Raw genomic sequence first — 21,069 nt, forward strand, 5'->3', positions numbered from 1 at the left:
ATCCCCAAGTTGGCTTCTCGTTGTCGCCTAGCACGCTGTTGACGTTCTTTGGCTTCGACTCTCGCTTGTATCTTTTTAAGCTCAGCTTGTTCTTTAGCCGCCTTTTTTTGATGGATTGCATGTAACTCCTCCTGGCTCAGGGGATCATAGTATCTTTTGAATTTACTCCCATTAAGGAATCCAATGGTTTCAACTCCGTCAAGAGTCTCCACTCTGATGGTACCTTGTGGGGTAATTTCACATACTCTATACGGTCCCTTACCAGCATATTTGAGCTTCTTCTTTTCGTTTCGCACTCCATACATCAGGACTTTATCCCCAACCTTGATGTCCTTGTCCTTTAGATGGCGATCAAACCATTTTTTCCTTCTATCCTTCTCCACAAGGGCATTGTATACAGCCAATTGTCTTTCTTCATTTAGTCGCTCAAGGATATACAGACACTCTGCTAAGGGATTACCATCCCAACCCTCTTGAGTAGCCACACGAAGACTAGGAATGACAAATTCCCACGGCATGACTGCTTCTTGGCCATATACCATTTTGAATGGTGTGCAATTAATAGCCACTTTGTACGCAGTACGATATGCCCATAAAGCTGTCGTAAGCTTTAAATCCCAATCCGTGCGATGAGCTTCAACTGTCTTTGTCCAAACAGAGATTAAAGTCTTGTTGGTACTCTCGGCTTGGCCATTCGCTTGCGGATAGTAAGGAGTAGATTTGTGATGGGATATCATGAAATTTGTTGTGAGCTCCTTAATCACTTCATTTATAAAATGTGTACCATTGTCGCTCACAAGTTCAAAAGGACAACCGAAGCGTGTGATTATATTTTCAAAGAGGAACTTGGCTGTTGTCCTTGCATCTGCCTTACGTGTTGCTTTTGCTTCAGCCCATTTGGTCATATAGTCAGTGGCCACGATAATATAGCGAGATTGTGTGTTTCGGGCCGTTGGGCTAATTGGACCTACAAAGTCTAAACCCCACTTTTCAAATGGTTGGTTTACTTTGATTGGATGTAGGGGCATCTGATCTTTCCTCTGGGGTTTCTTGTATCGTTGGCATTCATCGCAACCCTTCACAAAGAGTGATGCATCTTGGAACATAGTGGGCCACCAATACCCTGATTGTAAGATCTTTCGTGCAGTTAAGTCTCCTGAAAAGTGACCACCGGCTACGCCCATATGTGCCTCTTGCAAAATGTATAGATACTCATCCTCTCAGGCACAACGCCTAAGAACGTCATCCTTTCCTCTTTTATAAAGAGTCCCGGCTATCAGGTAATAGGGTTCGCATTCTTTGATCAGCTTTCGAGCTAGATCTTTACGAAGCTCCTTGGGTGGAAAGCCATTAACCAAAAAGTTAACAATCTTCTCACTCCATTCAGGCATTGTCTCCACCATGAACAGGGAAGTGTCAGGTAAGTCATCATCAACCCCCGTAGGAGCCTCACCATTAGGTATGCGAGACAAATGATCAACCATAACATGTTTTTTGCCAGGTCTCACAACAACAGTGAAATCAAACTCAAGAAGAATCAATAGCCATCGTGTGATTCTTCCTGTGGAGCATGGTTTGTTTACCAGATACAACAATGCTTGATGATCCACATAGAAAACAAACTTGGTGGCAAGGAGGTAATAACGAAATTTCCTTACTGCATATATCATTGCCAACCCTTCTCGCTCCGTAGTGGTGTAGTTCATCTCAGCATCGTTCAACTGGCGACTGGCAAAGCTAATGGGGTAGTCTAGCTTGTGTTCTCCAGGTTGAGTTAACACACACCCAATAGCAAAGTTTGATGCATCAATATGCACATGGAAGAGTAAATCCCAGTTAGGCATTCTCAAGATTGGAGCACTCGCCAAGGCCTTCTTTAATAGCTCATAGGCACGGTCACATTCTTCGGTCCAAATAAACTCGATGAGAAGCTTATACAATGGTCGAGCTATCTCGGCGAAGAATAGAATAAACCTTCGATAATAACCAACGTGGCCCATAAAGCGTTGGACTCCCTTGTAGTTGGTGGGTGGTGGCAATTCCAGAATGACCTTGATTTTACTCTCGTCCGTGGAAATCCCATTTTTGGACACTATATGCCCTAAGATAACTCCGTGTTTAACCCAGAATTGGCATTTGAAAGGATTCAAGGAGATGCGATATAATCTACACCTTTCAAATATTTTTCGTAAACACATCAAGTGCTCGTCCCAAGAGAAATGAACACAAAGATCATCTAAGAAAGCTTCACAGAAGTCCCTTAGATATTCCTTAAAGGCCGTGTTTATCAATCGTTGGAATGTTGCAGGTGCATTGGTCAAGCCAAAAGCCATGACGCGAAAGGCAAACACTCCAAACTCCGTGATAAATGCTGTTTTAGCTTGGTCCTCGACTGCAATTGTGATCTGATTGTAACCCGAGTACCCATCTAAAAAGCTATATGCCTCCTTGCCTGCCACTCTTTCAAGCACATGTTCAGAATATGGCAAGGGGTAATGATCCCTTCTGGTGGCTGCATTAACCTTTTTGAGATCAACGCACACTCTGAGTTTCCCATTCTTCTTTGGTACGATGACTATCGGAGAAACCCATTCTGAGTGCTCAATAGGGTATACGAATCCACATTTTACAAGCTTTTCAATTTCCTCTTGTACAATCTTTGCGTACTTAGGATTCATTGGGTAGGGACGTTGCTGGACTGGTTTAGCAGTGCTAATCATTGGAATCGTGTGTTGCACCACCGAGGGTGAAACACCCTTCATATCATGATATGTCCAGGAAAATATGTCCTTGAATTCCTTAAGGAGCTTTGTAAGAGCAGCTTCTTCCGCCTTGGTGAGGTCTTGAGCAATAAAAACTGGTTTAGACTCCTCACCCGGATCTGCTAAGTCTTTCTCCTTGACTACCGCCGGGCCATCGTAGACCCCGCTACTCCCATTGGTAGGCGTTCGTTGGGCTTTTGTATAGACCACTTTACGTTCCCCTGTGGTGAATGATTTGAAATGCTCGGGTGCGGGTTGTAAGTCTACTGGTTCTTGTTGTGCCAGGCTTTTTTCTTTCAATTCCGCTTCCTTTTGTTGTTGAGCCAACTCTTGGTTTTGCCGCCTTCTTGCACTACGACTTAGTTTCGGCTTCTCTTCGATTTCTAATTGGGCGACGTCATGAGGTTGCGGAATACACCACATGACACTTTGGAGGTATTGTCCCCAACTATCCGCTATCTTCCGATGAGCATCAATGGCTCCTACATAACTAAGCCATTCTGTAGTGGATCTTTCCTTGTTTATTATAGTGCGTACATTAGCTCGATAGCGTTGGCGCTTATGTCTCGTTTTCTTCTTACCAAGTTTTTGATTTTTGTTTTTGTCAGATTCGAACTCACTTGGTCGATCTTCACTTGTGTCCCCCTCACTTTCGGATGAACTGCAGGAGGTCACTGTCCTAGGCCTTGAGCACCTTGCTTCCACATTTGGGTGAATATTTGATTCATTTTCCCCATCAGGCTCAGGGTCAGTTTCTTCTTGAGATTCATACTCAGAGTTGCATTGGTCAGAGTCTTCGCTACTTTCAGTGTCGGTGGAGTTTGCCACGTTCTCGCCATCAGGAGTTAAGTGCATAACACCTATCATGTTTATTGGCACTAACGGTGGCATATCTTGCCCGTCAGGTGTTACCCAACTTGTGCCTCTATTTCCCCATGTGTCTATGGTTGCAGCTAGGTGTACCCAATCCACGTTATCCGACTCAGTCATACCCGGTAGGACATCCATATAAGGAGAATCTTTCCCATCATCAGTCTCTTTTTTGCATGTATAGCAATACCTTAATGGGGCGGAGTGAATAGTGGTATCCGATCGATTATCAATGATAACCTTGCTTCCTAAAGGATGTGCATGACCATTCTCAAGATCAACTCGAATGACAGAGTCCTGGAATTGTAGGTAGACATGGTTTTTCGACCAATCATGCACCATTTGTGCTTCCCTCATGAAGGGACGTCCTAAGATCATTTGATATGACATAGGATGCTTGGAGAAATCCATTACAATGAAGGTATGTCGTACCTTGTATCCTAGAACCTTGATCTTAAGGTCCCTTAACATTCCAATAGGTTTAGCAATAGTTCCGTTTGCCATCTTGACCACTATGTTTGTGACCTCGAGGTGAGGTCTCCCCATGGATTCCCAACAGTTTTTAGTCACAATGCTCACTCCAGCACCACCATCAAGGATTCCCTTTAGAGTTAATCCCTTGGTAGTAATGGGGAGGGTTGCATTAGATTCGTCACCTTCAAAGTACTGTCCCAACTTGTTCACAGGTATTTCAACGACCGAATCTTCATCTAGGTTGGGTTGTAGATCCCAATGTCCCCCTTCATCTTGAAGCGTGTTGGGTCTATCCATATTTGCAAATTGTGGTAGCCCCGCCTTTAGTTCTCCATTGAGAAATGCCCGAAGAGCTAAGAATAGCTCAGGATCTCCGTATAATTTGGATATGATCGTGGTTCTGATTTCAGAGGACATGAAATCCATTAGCTTAGACACATTCAACGGTACTTTTCGAGACATCGCCCCTTGACTAGGGACTGGTGAAGATGGAATCACTTCCTCTTCGATGGGGTCAGGCATTCCCTCACTAAACATTCTTTCCAGCAAAAAGGGTGGTTGCCCACTTCCTGATGTCCTATCCTCACTTTCTTCCCGAATGATACTAGGTATAGCTAACGGTTTATGGTTCCTATGAGGCTGAACTTGCGTAGGAAACACTGTGTCTGGAATTTTGATTTTTCTCGGGTTTGGTTCTAGTTCTCTTTGTGTTTTTTCCACCAAACCCCTTAAGTGTTGCACTTGTTCAATCTCCTCAACTGGGTTTGGGTAAGTTCCAATCTTTTTCTTGAGGGTTTTTGGCCCACGTGGCTTGTCTTGGGGAATCTCAGTCAATTTGGGTGGTCGAGAGGGCATTAACTGACTTGGTTGTGGGGTCGAGGAAGTCTCCTTCTGTTTCTCCTTATTTTTGTACTCATTTGATTCTCCTTCGTTGAGCTCCCGAGCGGGTTCCTCCCTTAAGGTAGTGGCTTTGGTCCCCATGGTTTCTACTGAATCAGAATCATCTTCAGGATCATTCATATACACGGGGTCGTCTCCTGTCCCTATGTTAGTCTTCGAACTGGGCTTGGAGCTCGTGGCATTAAGCGATCTCTTCCGCCGTGTTTTCTTTTTCTTTGCCTGAGCGATTGATGCAGTATCCCTCTCTTCAAGAATGTAGTTTTGATTTTGAAGCATTGACCGTGTAACTACATTCGCGGGTACAACAGGTGTGGTTCCTCGTGCTTGGTTGGCAACCTCAACCAAATTCAATGGCGTAATCTTGGGTGCATTAGGATTATGTGGACATTGAGCAATCAAATGATCTATGCCACAACGATTACATGTAAGTACCGGCATTCCCGATGTGCTCCCTTGATTTGGTTGCATCTGAGTAGCGATCTTCTGAGGCTATTAGGGCACTCTGCTACACGATGCGGTCCACCACACTCGTAGCATTGAAGAGGTGGTCTCCTCGCCAAAGTATTAAGGTTTTGCCCTCTTGTGGCGAGAGCAGCCGCTTGATATACAGGCTTGACTTGGCCAAAATGATCCTCCATGTAGTACTGGGGAATCATTTCAAACGTATCAATCCCGTATGGAGCAGTGGGGTCTATCTCCTCTTCATAATCCCCACACGCACTATGTGACTCACAACCCATCTGGTTTATTGGGGTAATCCTTGGATGTGGAGGTTGTGGTCCTAGCACTGGCGGTGGTAACGGCATAGACTGGACTACATTCGGATTCCTTGGAACTACGTGCTGTGACGGTTGCTCGATAGGTTGTGCAGGCATTAGCGCGGGTACTTGAGGTGTGTTTGACCAAGCTAGTGGTGCCTGGTTTGCCAACATTCGCTTAAGTGTTAGGCAATCTTTAGATTGATGGCCATACTTACCACATGCATTGCAATTCCCATTGAATTTGACTCTGAATGTGGGACATTCACTCGTGCTATGTGGTCCTAAGCACACCGAACACCATTGTTGCTCTCTTCTTGGGTACATATGGCTATTCTGAGGAGCTCGATTACCCCTAAAGTATTCTTGGAGAGCCTTAGTAAGGTCGGTCACAGACATTTCAGATATCTTGGGCTCCTTGGCAATTGGTTTTACCGTCATTGGCTCGTGCCCAGATACTTGCGAACTAACGGATTTTGTTTCTAAAGACACCTTTTTACCTGCAATCATCAAGTTGTCTTCTAACTGGATTGCATTGGCAGTGACTGCTTCCCACGTTGTAAGACCTCTAATGACTAGGCCATTGTAAATGTCCTCGTGGCGCAATCCTCGGATGAATCTATCGAGCAGTTGGTTATTATTGAAGCGCTCGTCGGGAGTGCAGCGAGAATTTAGATGCTTCAATCGACTTATAAAGTCTCTCACTGACTCCCCTTCCTCACGTTCAGCTTTTTGGAGTTGAGATGCTACTCCCCAAAGCACACCCTCACGTATGTATTCTTTCAAGAACAATCTCTTGAGAGTGGGGTAGTGAGTGCGCTCTTCAACCCTTAAGGTTCGATACCAATCTCCGACCTTCCCACTCAAGGTTAAGCCTAAAGCTTTACACTTATGCAGCTCATTGTGCTCTTCCAAGGAATCACACACGTGTTCAAAGACTTCAATGTGCTTCCTAACATCCTCGTTACCACTGAAGTTTTGAGTGAGCTTAGCCACTTGTACTGCCTTGCTTCTAGGTTCTCTCTCAGGCATACCCCGCATGTTTTCCGCAATAGATCATCCAATCGTCTGAGCAAACGCTGCGAGATCACCTAGGTGAGCAGGCATAGCTTGTGGAGGCACTTCCGGGATAGCCTGGCTGATAGGAGTTGGCGTTGGTCTGAGTAGGTTGGCAAATGACGTAGGATATGATATGTGGCTAGGCCTAGCTCCTCTTGGATAAGGGTTGTGATAAGGCAGTCTTGGAGCATACGCCATTGGCATACTAGGAGGCGTAGGAGCTACATGAGCATGAGTAGCAATAGGTACATAAGGCCGATAGGCACTACCACGCACTGTTGTAGGTACTGTTCCACTAGGTAGTGGTGTCGTACTAACTACAGTGGTAACAGGTGCGCTTTCTGTCATGCTCATCATTGGGGTAGGCATTGTGGATTCCCTAATGGAAAGTTGAGCCAAGGTTGGGAAGCTAAAGTTACTGCTCGTGGGCTCAACCTGCATTGAGACTCCAGGCGAAACAACATACGAAGGGTCTATGGGACTCACCGAGGGAGTCTCCAATTGTGATAGGGTTGGTTGTTTGGCCTTGCCCGTATCCAAAAATCTCATAGGGCCAGTGGACACTAGGTTCACTCCCCTATTTTGCCTCTCAAATTGGATAATTCTATGAATCACCTCACATATCATGTATTGTTGCTCCTCTAGATTAGTGGCACTAGATGTGGATCGTAGGACTTCTAACCAACCTACATGGTATGTGTAACCCGTGTATAGGTCAGTTAGTGTCTCTGTGTGTAGATCATATTCCCAATTTTCATTGAGAAATATCCCATCTAGACTTGGTATGCCAAACGGTTCTCTTGAAGTGGACGCAATGTCACTTCTTATGGATTGGCTTCTAGGAACCTCTACTTTAGGAAGAGCATCAGAATGTGGTAGCTCAGTAGGGCCCTCATTAAACGAAGTGGGTAGAATATCCACATGGACACTCTTTGGGAGGGTAGGGTCCACATGAGATGTGAATGGCGAATCCACTACCCCTCCTTCTTCATTTACTTCGCTTGTCGCATGCTCAGAGCGTGTAGCTCTACTAAGGGTCTCTATTAGACGACTAAACATGCTAGATCCGGGTTGTGGGGCCCACACTGGCATGTTTTGGCTTGTCTCCTCAGGGTTCTTGGTAGGGTGTCCTTCCATGGCTTCTGAGTCAGAGGATGAGTCACTATGCACTATTCGTGGATCTTGGGTTGCACTCCCTTGGGTTCTAGCCGAAGGCCAAGATGCTAACGTGGAGGGATGGTGTGAGCCTGCGTAAACTGAAACGCTTTCTAGTGGCTCAGGCTCTAGTACCCGACCAGAACGTAGATGCATGTGACGTGGGTACCCTACGTGCGTTGGTAACTACCCTTAAAGCCCACACAAGTGGTTTCTTGGGTATTTCGCACCCCGTTTTTACTTGTTTTTAGATTGTTTTTAACTCGTTTTTGACCCCCTTACTTACGGTCGAACTTGGACTAGGGCATGTGATAGCTCGAAACGAGCGTATCGTTCAAAGGGTCCTAGTGTGCTTTACAGCACCGTGTTCGCCTACTAGAGCTCCTGTGGTCCTCAAAACAGTCCGTTTCCCTTGGGGGGAAGGGGCAAAAGCCTATTTGCTTGTGGAGGAAAGGGTGAGGGCTTTATCCCACATGCTCACTTTACTCCTTGGGGAGTGGGCTACATATAGGGCACGACTTCCCATAAGCTCTCACTTGAAAGAAAGCTATGGAGGCTCACTCTCCTATATATATATATCAAAAGACCGAGGCCGAGGCCGAGGCCGTGGCCGTGGCCGTGGGCCAATTGGGGTTCTTTCTTTTCAAATTTTTTTTCTCCAATTAGAAAATCTTTCCTCTCTTCCTCTCCACACGTTTGGTTCTTTCTTTAAAAATAAATTTTAATTTTTTTGATTTTAATTTTTTGTATTTTTTTTAAATTTTTATTTTCTGTTTTTTTTAGATAAGTTCTCTAGGGTTTCTAGCCTTGGCCGCGGCACAGTTCGCGCACACAGCACAGATCTGGGGATTCAGAAACCCCCCTCACACGCAAAAAACCAGATAACCGATCGTGCGCCCACATGCGAAGCGGAAAAATAACAAAAGAAACAGAAATGCAGAAGCCAAATTGCAGAAACAGATTGCAAAACACAGAAACACCTCAACAACAAACACACAGTCGCTTTCCTACAGTGTATATTAAACTTCACGCAGCAGCCGAGCTGCAAACTGGAGCTTGGTGCAGGGCAATTCCCCGACAGCGGCGCCAAAAATGTGCGCTTTTGCAGCACAGGTCGTAGCTGGGGACTTGCCAGACACCGTATGCGAGCCACGAATGGCTGCAAGCATACAACCAAGGAAGGAAGCTCAAACAGAATGCCAAAGGGTGTGTCACTCACCGCTCAACCGTCGCCTTGAAGGATTCCCGCGTCGCAGCCATGAAGGAGGAGCCGCCGTCTCGCCGCTCTATCGCCTCTCCGCCGTCGTGCCGCTACACAGTGCTCGATCGCTCTCTCACTCTCTCTCTCTCTCTCTCTCTCTCTCACACACGCCAGAGAAGGAAACCAAAGAGATAAGGCAAGAGCACTCTTGTATTCACAACACATGAGAATGAGGATTTTAGGGTTACATTTGACTCTTATAGGTGACTTGGCCATTCACACTTGGGCGCCCATACATGGCCGACCGATCCTAACCCTTATCCTACTAATATTCAAGGTGCGCCTCTCATCGACGATCACCCAATCCCTTCATCCTTAACATATGGTGCCGACAAGCCCGGCCCATGACTCAGCATAGTTAAACTAATTACATGACGTAAAACGTAGTACGTCTGATTGTCCGTCATAGGTTAACAGTTAGTGTTAATGTTAACCATTTTAACTTCAGAGTTAAAAAAAGTAAAAATTTAAACATTTAAATTTTCACCAAAAAATGGTTTTACATTTTTTATTATTCTCTATCACCATGGACATTATAGTCTATTTCATAGCGATCAATCAAGCCCAGGTTTTCTTGAATAATCATGACGTAGTATTTTCATCTAATTTATCTGAATCTAATCGTATAGTAATTTGGAAAACATCGTTTTAATTATCAGCATAAACAAGCCATGGCCCAAACCAACTTGGAACATGGAAATAACGACGCTCAAACTTGGCAACCAAATTCACCCTTTCCTCAAAGGAAAGAGTGCTTCTCATGTGCTAAAAAAAATGCTAGTCAACTCTTCCATCTGTCAATCATACATACAATTATATAAGTAAGTAGAAGCATGAATACTATATACGTCGAGGTGTGTCAAATATACTAATGCGAATACATTGTGTGTGTACATGGATGTTTGGACCTATACATTTGGGTGCTTAACCTTTATGTGTGTACATGTGTGTTTTACTCACGCACACACACACAATTCTGTATATGGCACATCTTGCTGCATATGAGATGTGCGAAGCCAATGCTATGACTGAAGACCGCATTGCTTTTTGCCGCGATACAAATGCGCCGTCAAAATATTTTACTTTGCAATCAGCCAAATAATCTTTCGAGGGCATTATTTCCTTTGATTCTCCTTTTGCATGAACATCCCGCAAGATTGGCTTCTCTTCCTCTATTTTGAACTTCATGTCAAGTGATGTGGTTATTAAGTGAGGCCAATACACGTACTTATTGAAGAATGTGCGGAATGCAAGTTCTCCGCATGGTACCCGTGCAAACTTCATAGCATTCTCTCCTTTAGCAATGGTTTGAACCAACTTGCCCTTTCTACAAAAACAGAGTAGCCATGCATTACAATCTAAAACTTTACTAAAACCAACTTGCACTTTTTGCATAGTGGATGAAACTTACTCATTTGGAGGCAAGCTGGAGCGGGGAATGAGTTGCAGCTTCTCGATTGTGAGTTGTTACTGCTTTTCATGCCAATCCTGGTACTTAAATACCACATCAAAGAAATCCTTTCCATTTGCAAGATTTGCAAGGGTGCGAATGTGTACCCCTTTTCGTGAAAATCATCTCTGTTTCCTTCAAGTAATTCTGGTACACCTCATCCTCATCTTCCGTGCGTTCCCCTTCCTTAGGCAATCCTCTCGTTTTTGTTTAAATCATCTTCTTGAAGTCATCCTGTTCTTACAAATCAAGATGGAAAACTTTAAGAAAACTTGAGCTAAAGAAGTCACGTCTTTTAATTAAATATTAGAGGCATGCACAAATATTACCTAAAAGACAAATTGGGACAACAATGCCATTGGGACACTGTACCAACTTGGTTTGCCCACTTTTTTATTATTGCGAGCAACTATTGTGGTTGCCCACTTCCGTTCATCGTCTGTTAGCTTCTATAGCAGAGTATTCGCGTTTGATAGACCGAAACGTTGCATCACAAAAATATCATGGCCCGGTGTGTGTGGTACATGCACACGAGTCACCCTGATGATCAAAACAACAATTAATAGCTTCAGAGAGAATACTTGCATACAAGACGTTGAACACCCATATTGCGAAATATTTATATACCTATTGAGGTTTGCAAGGTTCATTAGTAACTCTGTCTCTTCTTCCTTTGTGAAGGAAATGACGCGACACCAAACTTGAGGATACATATCCTTCAAATGTATCCATTCTATGTATCCGACAAAATTTTATTGGAGCTTTCAAGAAATATAGAAAACATTCCAAAGAAAGAAGTGTGAATTTAACTTACTTGTTTCAATGGTATGAAGCCATGACACAAGTCTATGGTTTCTGTCCCAAACATCTAAATTTTTATTGGTAAGGTGAGCCCACTTCTGTGTTTCTTTGATATTTTCATCAAATGTATTTGATTGTTGCCACCAAAACTCATTCCTCCATCTTGGGTCCTTTTAGGGTTATGTCTTGTGGGGGCTTCCCCGGGAAAAGACTCAGAAACAATGAACTCTCCCATTGATGGCACATAACCATGCCTATTGAAACTCTCTTCAAGTTCCAACAGATGGTCATCTGTAGTTCGAATGGCTAGATTCACACAAAGCTTGTTCAATGGTACAGGTGGTAGTCTCACATCATCGACAAAGTGTGAAGACAACTAGTCTTGCAACATCTTGGTTTGCACTAGCCTCCCAAAATTTTCTGGTAGAGAGGGCAAGTTCTCATCCTCCTCTTTCACCAATTGCCTGACAACCCTTTTTCGAGAGATCTATGGGGTAGAGGAGCTTGCTACATTTGTTTCTTGGACCACATTTGACACAATTTCACTTGGCCCTACATTTTTAGTGCTCTTGGAAAATGTTGGTTGAGAAATGTTAATGATGTCTAGTTGCTGAAGAGCTTTCGAGATCGGGTTGATGAAGCCATTCTGCAACATACAACATTGCAAAGTGAGTGTATTTGTATATGACTGTGTTTTAGTATGTGTGCATATACCAAAGTGTATGGGGGAGAGAGAGAGAGAGAGAGAGAGAGAGAGAGAGAGAGAGAGAGAGAGAGAGAGAGAGAGACAAATATATATATATATATATATATATATATATATATATATATATATATAGAGAGAGAGAGAGAGAGAGAGAGAGAGAGAGAGAGAGAGAGAGAGAGAGAGAGAGAGATGCATAGAGAGAGAACGTCACCTCCTTGCTCCTTCTGGTGGGCGCAATACAATAAAAAAACATCAAGAAGCCTATTGTACAAAAACATACACTAACCATGGTTAAATCTAACCCAACCCAAAACCTAACCTAACCCCTCCAGTTATTCATCTACACCATAGTTAGCTAAGATAATTGGTGGGGTGTTGCATACTTATCATGGACCCAAATTCCTGGCATAGACTTGATCCAACATCATCAACAGAGTAACATGGGCATTTTAATCTCTCCCTGGAGTCTTTATAAGCTAATTTTCACGAGGCAATGTGCAACATGTTTGAGTGCTATCTCTATGATATAAGCTTCTACACACACACACACACACACACACACAAAATGATTCCTCCTTGAAAAAAATCAAGGCATATTAGAGCATAGAATGAAATTGTTTCGTTGATCCTTTTAGTGGAAGTCATGTTTATAGAGTGAATCAGGTGAGGTGTCCACTTTCCCTTCTACCCCCATATACCTACTATTCCCTGAAAACACAAAAGGATAGGGAGAGATATAGCTAGTAGTAGGTGCCTTCTTCTAGGTACTTTTGGGAGCTCTATTGCCCTCTTCTCTACCCTAGAAAGTTGTCAAAATCTCCAGGTAAACCTAGTCTATGCTTTGGACTTCCGCTTTGTGCATTAATTAGTGATAAACAGGGCTAATTTGTGTGTTGATTAGTGCCCCAAATCCATGCATTATTATAATCAAGGATGGTATGGAGAGTAGCAGGATAAGGTGAAGGAGGCATTATTATCAATGGCCTGGCTTACAATTTGATGGTGTACTATAGGACGTATGGAAGTGGTATGATAAGTGGCTTGGCTTAAAATTTGAAGGTGTACTATAGTACGTATGGGAGTGGTATGATAAGTTGCTTTAAATGGATGTAAGAGGATAGGAAAACTCCGTAAATGATAACACATTCAATTGTAAGCCAAGCGAAGAATATGATGCTTGGCCAACCCAACCATTGATAACTCATTCAAATCTAAGCCAAGGGATTCAAAAAAGGAGAAACGAACACGAATTTGAACAAAATGGAGAAACATACGCCGGATAAATGAACACTGATTCAAACGCTTGAAATACATCGAAAAAATGAATCACACCGGATAAACGAATGCTTGAATCACACCTGATAAACAAATGAACACCGTTGCTTGAAACACGAACGCTTGAATGTTGGAATGCTAGAAACGGATACACAAACGCTGGAAAAGCTTGCTACTTAATGATGACGTGGCATCTGCCTGCCATGTCATATTACCGAAGTTCGACAATATGACATGCAATTTTCACCATGTCATCTGCCACATCATATTGTCGAGGCTCGACATTATGATGTGGCAGTCAGATGCCATGTCATATTTCTCTCATTGGCACTATCCAAAAGCCAAAACGCGAGAGCACAATCGGCCGGTAAGCTGGATTAAAAAAACGGACGCTATTATCACATCACGCTGTAGCCAGACACCACCACATCACGTCACGCCACTTGTTGAAGAACGTGTCACTCCGGGTTTGTGTGTTGTGTTGACGTGGCCCTGTGTGTGTTGATGTGGCCCTGTGTGCCATGTCACACAAGGCATTCATGCTCCAGCTCTTGACTAGCACTTCATGGATGTTCATATGAGTAAGTAGCTACTTAGCAACACAAAGCTGGGCATGGGTTCTACTATTGCGATCATCATCTCATGACGACGACGCCGTCGCACCGCCCATATTGCGGGACCAGGTGTGGAGGTGGCTTGCACAACTGCGAGAGGAACTTCAAAAGCACCGATTGTTTACACCAGCACCAGTGGGACTCGGCTGAGCACACGCGTGTATCAAGGAGACGTATGGCTAATTACGACTCCGAGGTGAGGGAAGGCTCACAGTGCCCTGCAAAATTCAGCACGGCCAACGATCTGGAGCAACACTTCATGGATTTCCACCCATGTGAGAGGCATTACTGCTACGTATTTCTGGCCATTAATATAATTATGCCTTTCCTAAGTTGTAATGGATCGTTAATGTGAGCAGTGCGCGAGGTGCTAGAATCTGACGAGCAGTGAGTGAGCAGCATGTGGCTGAGCGCTTCCCTCCATGGCATCCACAAAATAAGAAAATCCATTTCTAGAGTTTTCTGATAGGGTGTGTTTATATTTATGTTTTAGGCCATCTGTACAAGAAAATCCATTTCCTTGGTCAAAATCAAATCAATGCTCTCATGCTAATTGTAAGACCCCTACCCCATCAATATCCTCGTCTATTCGATTGGGGTAAGAAAACTTACTCAAGGCCTCCCCTATGTTTTCTCGATGTTTAGCTATATCCTACACTGCTTCCCAAGGCTTAACTAGGAAAGTCCCCTCTTCGTTAAAAAATGTAAGCAGTTCCATGGCATCCACAGAATCTTCAGGTAATATTGCAAGCCATATTTCCTCACTAAGTACACTTGTTATCAAGAAACAAAAACATATTCTTGACTTAAAGAATTTCTTTTACATAGGACTACACTACAACAGGATGACTTAGGGGTAGTTATTTCCAATGTTTTAGCAATGGCTTATGTTTCCTCGCTATAAGCACCACTGAGGTGACATTTATAAGACATAATAAGCATTGCTTAGTAAGCACTGCAGGGAGGAAAATAGAATACTCCAAATGAAGTCCACAAAGACATCTAGTAAGAATTTATCACATAAATCTGGCAAATTCTTACTCCACCATAGGTAAAGGATCTAAGGAAAGAAGTAATGCAAGTTCTTACTCCACCATAGGGAAAGGATCTAAGGAAAGAAGTAATGCAAGTTCTTACTCCACCATAGGTATAGAAAGCACAACAAGTATTTGATGAGGTCATCAATGTGTCCCAAAGCATAAGCTTCTTCGAAAATAAACATGGTTGTGTTATTATTTCATAACCATTGGTGGTAGATTGTATAAGTATTTATTATTGTTTCTTATTATCTCTAAGTATAAAAAAATGTTATTATCTCTATGATTGTTATCAATATATAGCTTGATTATGTTTCATGTAGAGAAATGTCATTAAATATCTTGAAGTTGACCTATGACAATAACAAATTGTTGGATACGATCTTCTTTGAGGAGATGCCACAATTGGGCTTTTTTGGATATCATTGTAGCCCAAAATGGGAAGTTCTTGGCTTTGATGGGTGGGATGATATTAATCCTCGATACATTTATATAGTCTTAGATCCTCATAGGCTAGATGACAATCTTAATCTTCTTTTAATCAAAGAGGCATTGGGATTATTAGATGGCTTTTACATTGTGGGTAGTAGATGTAGGAGCTCCGAGGAAAAGTGTTTCATTTTTAGGGAAAGATTGAAATGCATTCCATTGAAAAAGTTGGTAAAGATAATGTAATAAGATTTAAGATTATTGATGGATGGGCCTTCTCTCTCTCTCTCTCTCTCTCTCTCTCTCTCTCTCTCTCTCTCTCTCTCTCTCTCTCTCTTCTGTATGTTTGATCGTTTGTTTATCTCTGTCTCTCTCTAAACCAATGCTTATTATTCGCTTTACTTTTATTTGGTGTGAAATATAGTTAGGAGAGGGTGAAAAAAATAGAGAGATCATAAATTTGTTATTTTATGTATCTTTGTATGTGTATGTGTAGAAGCAAGCACAAGGGCGATTGAATCAAAGTTGGTAACTAGGCATGATTTCTTTCATGGAGAACATGCAATCTGAAATTGGGGAATGTCTACGTGGATGTAATGGGCAATGTAAAGAACACGTAGACTCTCTAAAAGATCAAGTGCGTGCATTAGGCATGGAGGTATTGAGTCTAAAGATATATGTTAATCGACTCAATGCAATTATGAAAAAGATGTGCCGTGTTTTAGAAGCCAGGGTAGTTGCTTAGAGATTTTGTGAGAGGGATGATGTTTTTTTATCAAGGGTCAAATTGTGTTCCGACTTTAGAAATTTTGGCGATATATATGAAATTTCTATTTTTTCAAATTTAATACTTCTCTCTTCTATCTCTCATCATGTTTCAACTCTACCTTCCTTTATCTCTCTCTCTCTCTCTCTCTCTCTCTCTCTCTCTCTCTCTCTCTATATATATATATATATATATATATATATATATATATATATATATATATATATGTATGTATGTATATCTATGTCATTGTCTCTCTCTTTGTCTATCTCAAGTATTATGTTGTTTGAAGTTAAGAAAAATAGTATTCGTAATTTTGTGTTTCAAAGGAGATTAAAGATGGCTAGGAGCTGTACATACTTGAGCTCGAACCAAGTTCGTCGGCTTTGAATTTTGGATGCAACACGCATGACTCACCATAAACGGTCACAGACAAGGACTTGCATTCGAAAACAAAATGGTGCTAATTTTACGAATTACTTTGCCATAGCTGGAATTGAAACATTTGGAAGGGTTGAAAATGAGGAGCATAGTGAACCCCACGGTGGAATCCACTTGGATTCAAGAAACAAAACTATTCTCAATGCCACGGTGGAATCCACTTGGATTCAAGAAACAAAACTATTCTCAATGCTACGGTTCTTCAAGAACCTATCAATGAACATCACAATGCTCAGACACATAGAGATTTGGCACGGGGCCCTTTCTCATTTGATTTAAATGAGCTACCTATGGATAATAATTTACATTTTATAACATTTGATTTAAATGAGCTACCTTTCTCATTTGATTTAAATGAGCTACCTATGGATGATAATTTACATTCTATAACATTTGTCATTGGTGATGTTGTGAAAGATATTAAATCTCAATGTCACTCTATAAGGGGGGTGTTTTCTTTGCCTCGGAATGTCAAGCACCCAGCAACTATGGTGGTATATTCTGGAGATTGTACTCTTCACTAATTTTTAGGAGCCCTTTCTTGCAAGTGTCATTTTTGTGGTGCAATGATTTGGAAGTGTGAGGCGACAAGAAAGCTTGGAGAATATGTGGGCAAACACTGTTGTGGAAGTGGGAAGGTCTCTTTATTGCCATTGGAAAATCCACCTCTTGCATTGGTCAAGTTGTTGCTTGGTGATGATATTGCAAGTAAGGAATATAGAAAGAATATACGCTTTTATAATAATGCCTTAGCATTTGTTTCACTGGTTGGATAGTCAGCTCACTAGGGGAGGAGGAGTATTCAATTTTTGAATCCATGGTACCACCTATCATCGTGTTGGTTTTGTCATACCTGATGGAACCCGAGATGCGGCTCCTCGATTTGCTCATCTTTATGTGTATGATACAGAGCATGAATTAGAGAATAGACTTCATGGGATGCTCTCTTTAATCACAACATTGTTGAAAGGTTGCAAACAATGATGTATGTACATAATCCATATGCCCGTGCACTTCGTTCAATGAGAGAAATGTTGTTGTCAAGTCCACATGCAGATTTGAGAATGGTCATCACTGAAGCTCGATCAACCTCACGGCAATACTTGGTCCCTATAGGAAGTGAGGTAGCAGCTATCATGCCGGGTCAAGGAGATGATTTTCATGTGGGGCATAGAGACATTCAAATAATGTCACGCACAGGTGCTATAAAAAAAATATCTAACTTGCATCGTTCATATATGCCTCTATTATATGTTCTTCTATTTCCTCAAGAAGAGGATGGTTGGTATGTTGGAATTCCACTCAATAGAGAAGGCTCAAATGAGGATACAAAGACCGTAACTCAATGACAATATTATGCTTATAGACTACAGAGATTAGGGAAGATACAAACGCATGCCTTCTACGCGGTGGTCGCTTTTGCAACAGTACATTGTTGATGCATTTAGTAGCATGGAAGAATCTAGATTAGTATGGATACGCAATAACCAGAAAGCATTGCGTGCAAAAATATACCAGGGTCTTGCAGATATGGTTAATTTAAGTGATGGAGTTAATAGAGTCTCTGCAGGGCATTGCTGGACGCAAGGTGGTACTACCAAATCTACATATACTGGGGGGCCTAGATATATGCATCAATTGTACCAAGATTCAATGGCTATTGTTAAAAAGATGTGTAAACATGACCTATTTATCACCTTTACTTGCAATCCTAAGTGGGATGAAATAACCAATGCTTTATTGCCGGGTCAGGTGGCCCAAGATTGACCCGACTTGACTTCATGGGTCTTTTATGAGAAGCATAAGGACATGATGCACTTATTGGTGGAAAAATCAATATTTGGAACGGTATTGGGATTTGTTTTTGTTATTAAATTTCAAAAAAGAGTCTTGCCACATGCACATATATTATTGATTTTGGAAAGTGGATGTAAACCGATTGAGATCCCTCACTATGATATGTTGGTGTGTGTTGAACTTCCTAACAAAGGGAATGTTTCCAAAGTTGCACATCATAATTAGTCATTGCAATGTCCATGGACCATCTGGTGAACTGAATATGCGCTCTCCTTGCATGGTTAATGGGAGTTGCAAACATTGGCATCCTCGGAATTTTTGTGAGAGTACTAGCGTTGATGACAATGGGTATCCAACTTACATGCGACGAGATGATGGTAGTTTCATCCAGGTAAAGGATTATAGGGTGGATAGTTGATGGGTTGTTCCATGTAACCCTTTTATCTCTTTGAGGTACAAAGCCCATATTAACATAGAAGTATGCTCTACCATTACAACTGTAAAATATTTGTATAAGTATGTATACAAAGGACATGATAGAGCTACTATAGAGTTGCAAGACAGAAATGGGGTTATTGATGAGGTTAGTCAATATCTCGATGCACAATACGTTTCTGCTTCTTCAGAGGCATGTTGGCGCATATATCAATATGATTTGTATGATGAAAAGCTCGATATACAAAGGTTACATGTTCATCTCCCAATGCACAATAATGTGCTTTTCAATGACTAGGATGACTTGCATGATGTGATTAGTTGTGACAGAAACCAAAGAACATCTCTCACTTAATGGTTCAAAGCCAATCGATTGTATGCAGATATGCAAATAGCATACTATGTGTTGATTTCTCTTGCAAGTGGGTGTGGAATTCGGCTCTTCGCTCATGGACTAAAAGGAAAAGGGAAAATATGATTAGACGTATGTATAATGTTAGTCCAAGTGCAGGTGAGCAATATTACTTATTATTACAGATGCTACTCACAGTGTGCAAAGGGTGCAAATCTTTTGAGGATTTGCGAATAGTGAATGGACATTTGTATCCATGTTTTAAAGTTGCATGTGAAGCTGCTAGAGGGATGCTGGAGAGTGATGAGGAGTGGTGCATGTGTCTCTATGAAGCTGCAATTCAGAATACAGGATTTCAGTTGCATCAATTGTTTGTCATTATAATAATTTTTTATGAGCTTATATACCCTGGGCAGCTTTGGGACAAATTCTCCGCCGAACTTTAAAAGATTTTTTGCATTCATTGTGCTGCAAAGAGGGTGTGTCGATGTTGGTGTTTGTCATTCTATAGCAAAGAATCAGGCTTTGTTGCACATGCAAGATCTCTTACACTAGTATGGAATGCGGTTAGCCGATTTTGAAGGGTTGCCTACTCTAGATAGATCAAGTGTTGCCACTGTCAACAATGGTTTGCTAATGTTTGATTCTGTTCAGCAAGCTGATTTGTCTGTTTCCATGGAAAGGAGTCTTAATAGTTGTCAATCAAGAGCATTTGATACTATCCTTAGAGCCGTTTCTTTGAACCAGGGTGGTGTTTTTTTTCTTGATGGACCAGGTGGATTAGGCAAAACTTATCTTTACAATGCTTTGCTATCTCGATTGCATGGAGAGAAACACGTTGCCTTGGCATGTGCATCGTCTGGAATAGCAGCATTATTACTCTCGAATGGTCATACAGCTCACTCACGTTTCAAAATTCCATTGGTACTCAATGCTTCTAGCACATATGGAATTAAAGCTAATAGCCCATTGGCTGAGGTGTTGAAGCTTGCAAGGTTAATCATTTGGGGCAAGGCTCCAATGATGTATAGGTATGCATATGAAGCACTGGACAGGACATTGAGGGACATTATGCAAAGTGATACAATGTTTGGTGGAAAAGTTATGCTTTTTAGTGGTGACTTCAGGCAAATCTTACCAGTTGTGCCAAAGGGATCACACGAAGACATTGTTAACGCAATGTTATGCCGGTCACATATTTGGAGGTATGTGAGTGTTTTAAAGCTCACCCAAAACATGCGAGTTAGGCAGAGTGCTTACTGTGGTATAGAACATGAATTTGTCAAATGGACATTACAAATTGGGGATGGCACTATAGGTCAGCCAAACAATGAAGGCAGAGTAGTATTTCCATCGCAAATGTTGATCCATGACAACTCTGTTTTGAGTTTGGTAGAATGGGTATACAAAGATCTTCATAGTGTTGAGGATTATGCATGCTTCTTCAAAGATCGTGCTATTCTTGCACCACGAAATTTAGAGGTTGATGAGATCAATGAACTAGCCTTGAGTTCGTTGCCTGGTCTTGAAAGAGAATACCTTAGTGCAGATTCTGTTGTTTCTTGTGAGAATGATACAATACTGTATCCAATTGAGTACTTGAATAGTTTGAACTTAGGTGGTGGTTACCCTCCTCACCGCTTACTTCTAAAGATTAATGCGCCTATCATTTTGCTTTGCAATTTGGACCCTCGACGAGGACTTTGTAATGGTACCAGATTGATATG

This window comes from Cibotium barometz, chromosome 37 (assembly GCF_041138505.1).
Source record: "Cibotium barometz isolate CiBa-2024 chromosome 37, ASM4113850v1, whole genome shotgun sequence".
NCBI classification, from domain to species: Eukaryota; Viridiplantae; Streptophyta; class Polypodiopsida; order Cyatheales; family Cibotiaceae; genus Cibotium; species Cibotium barometz.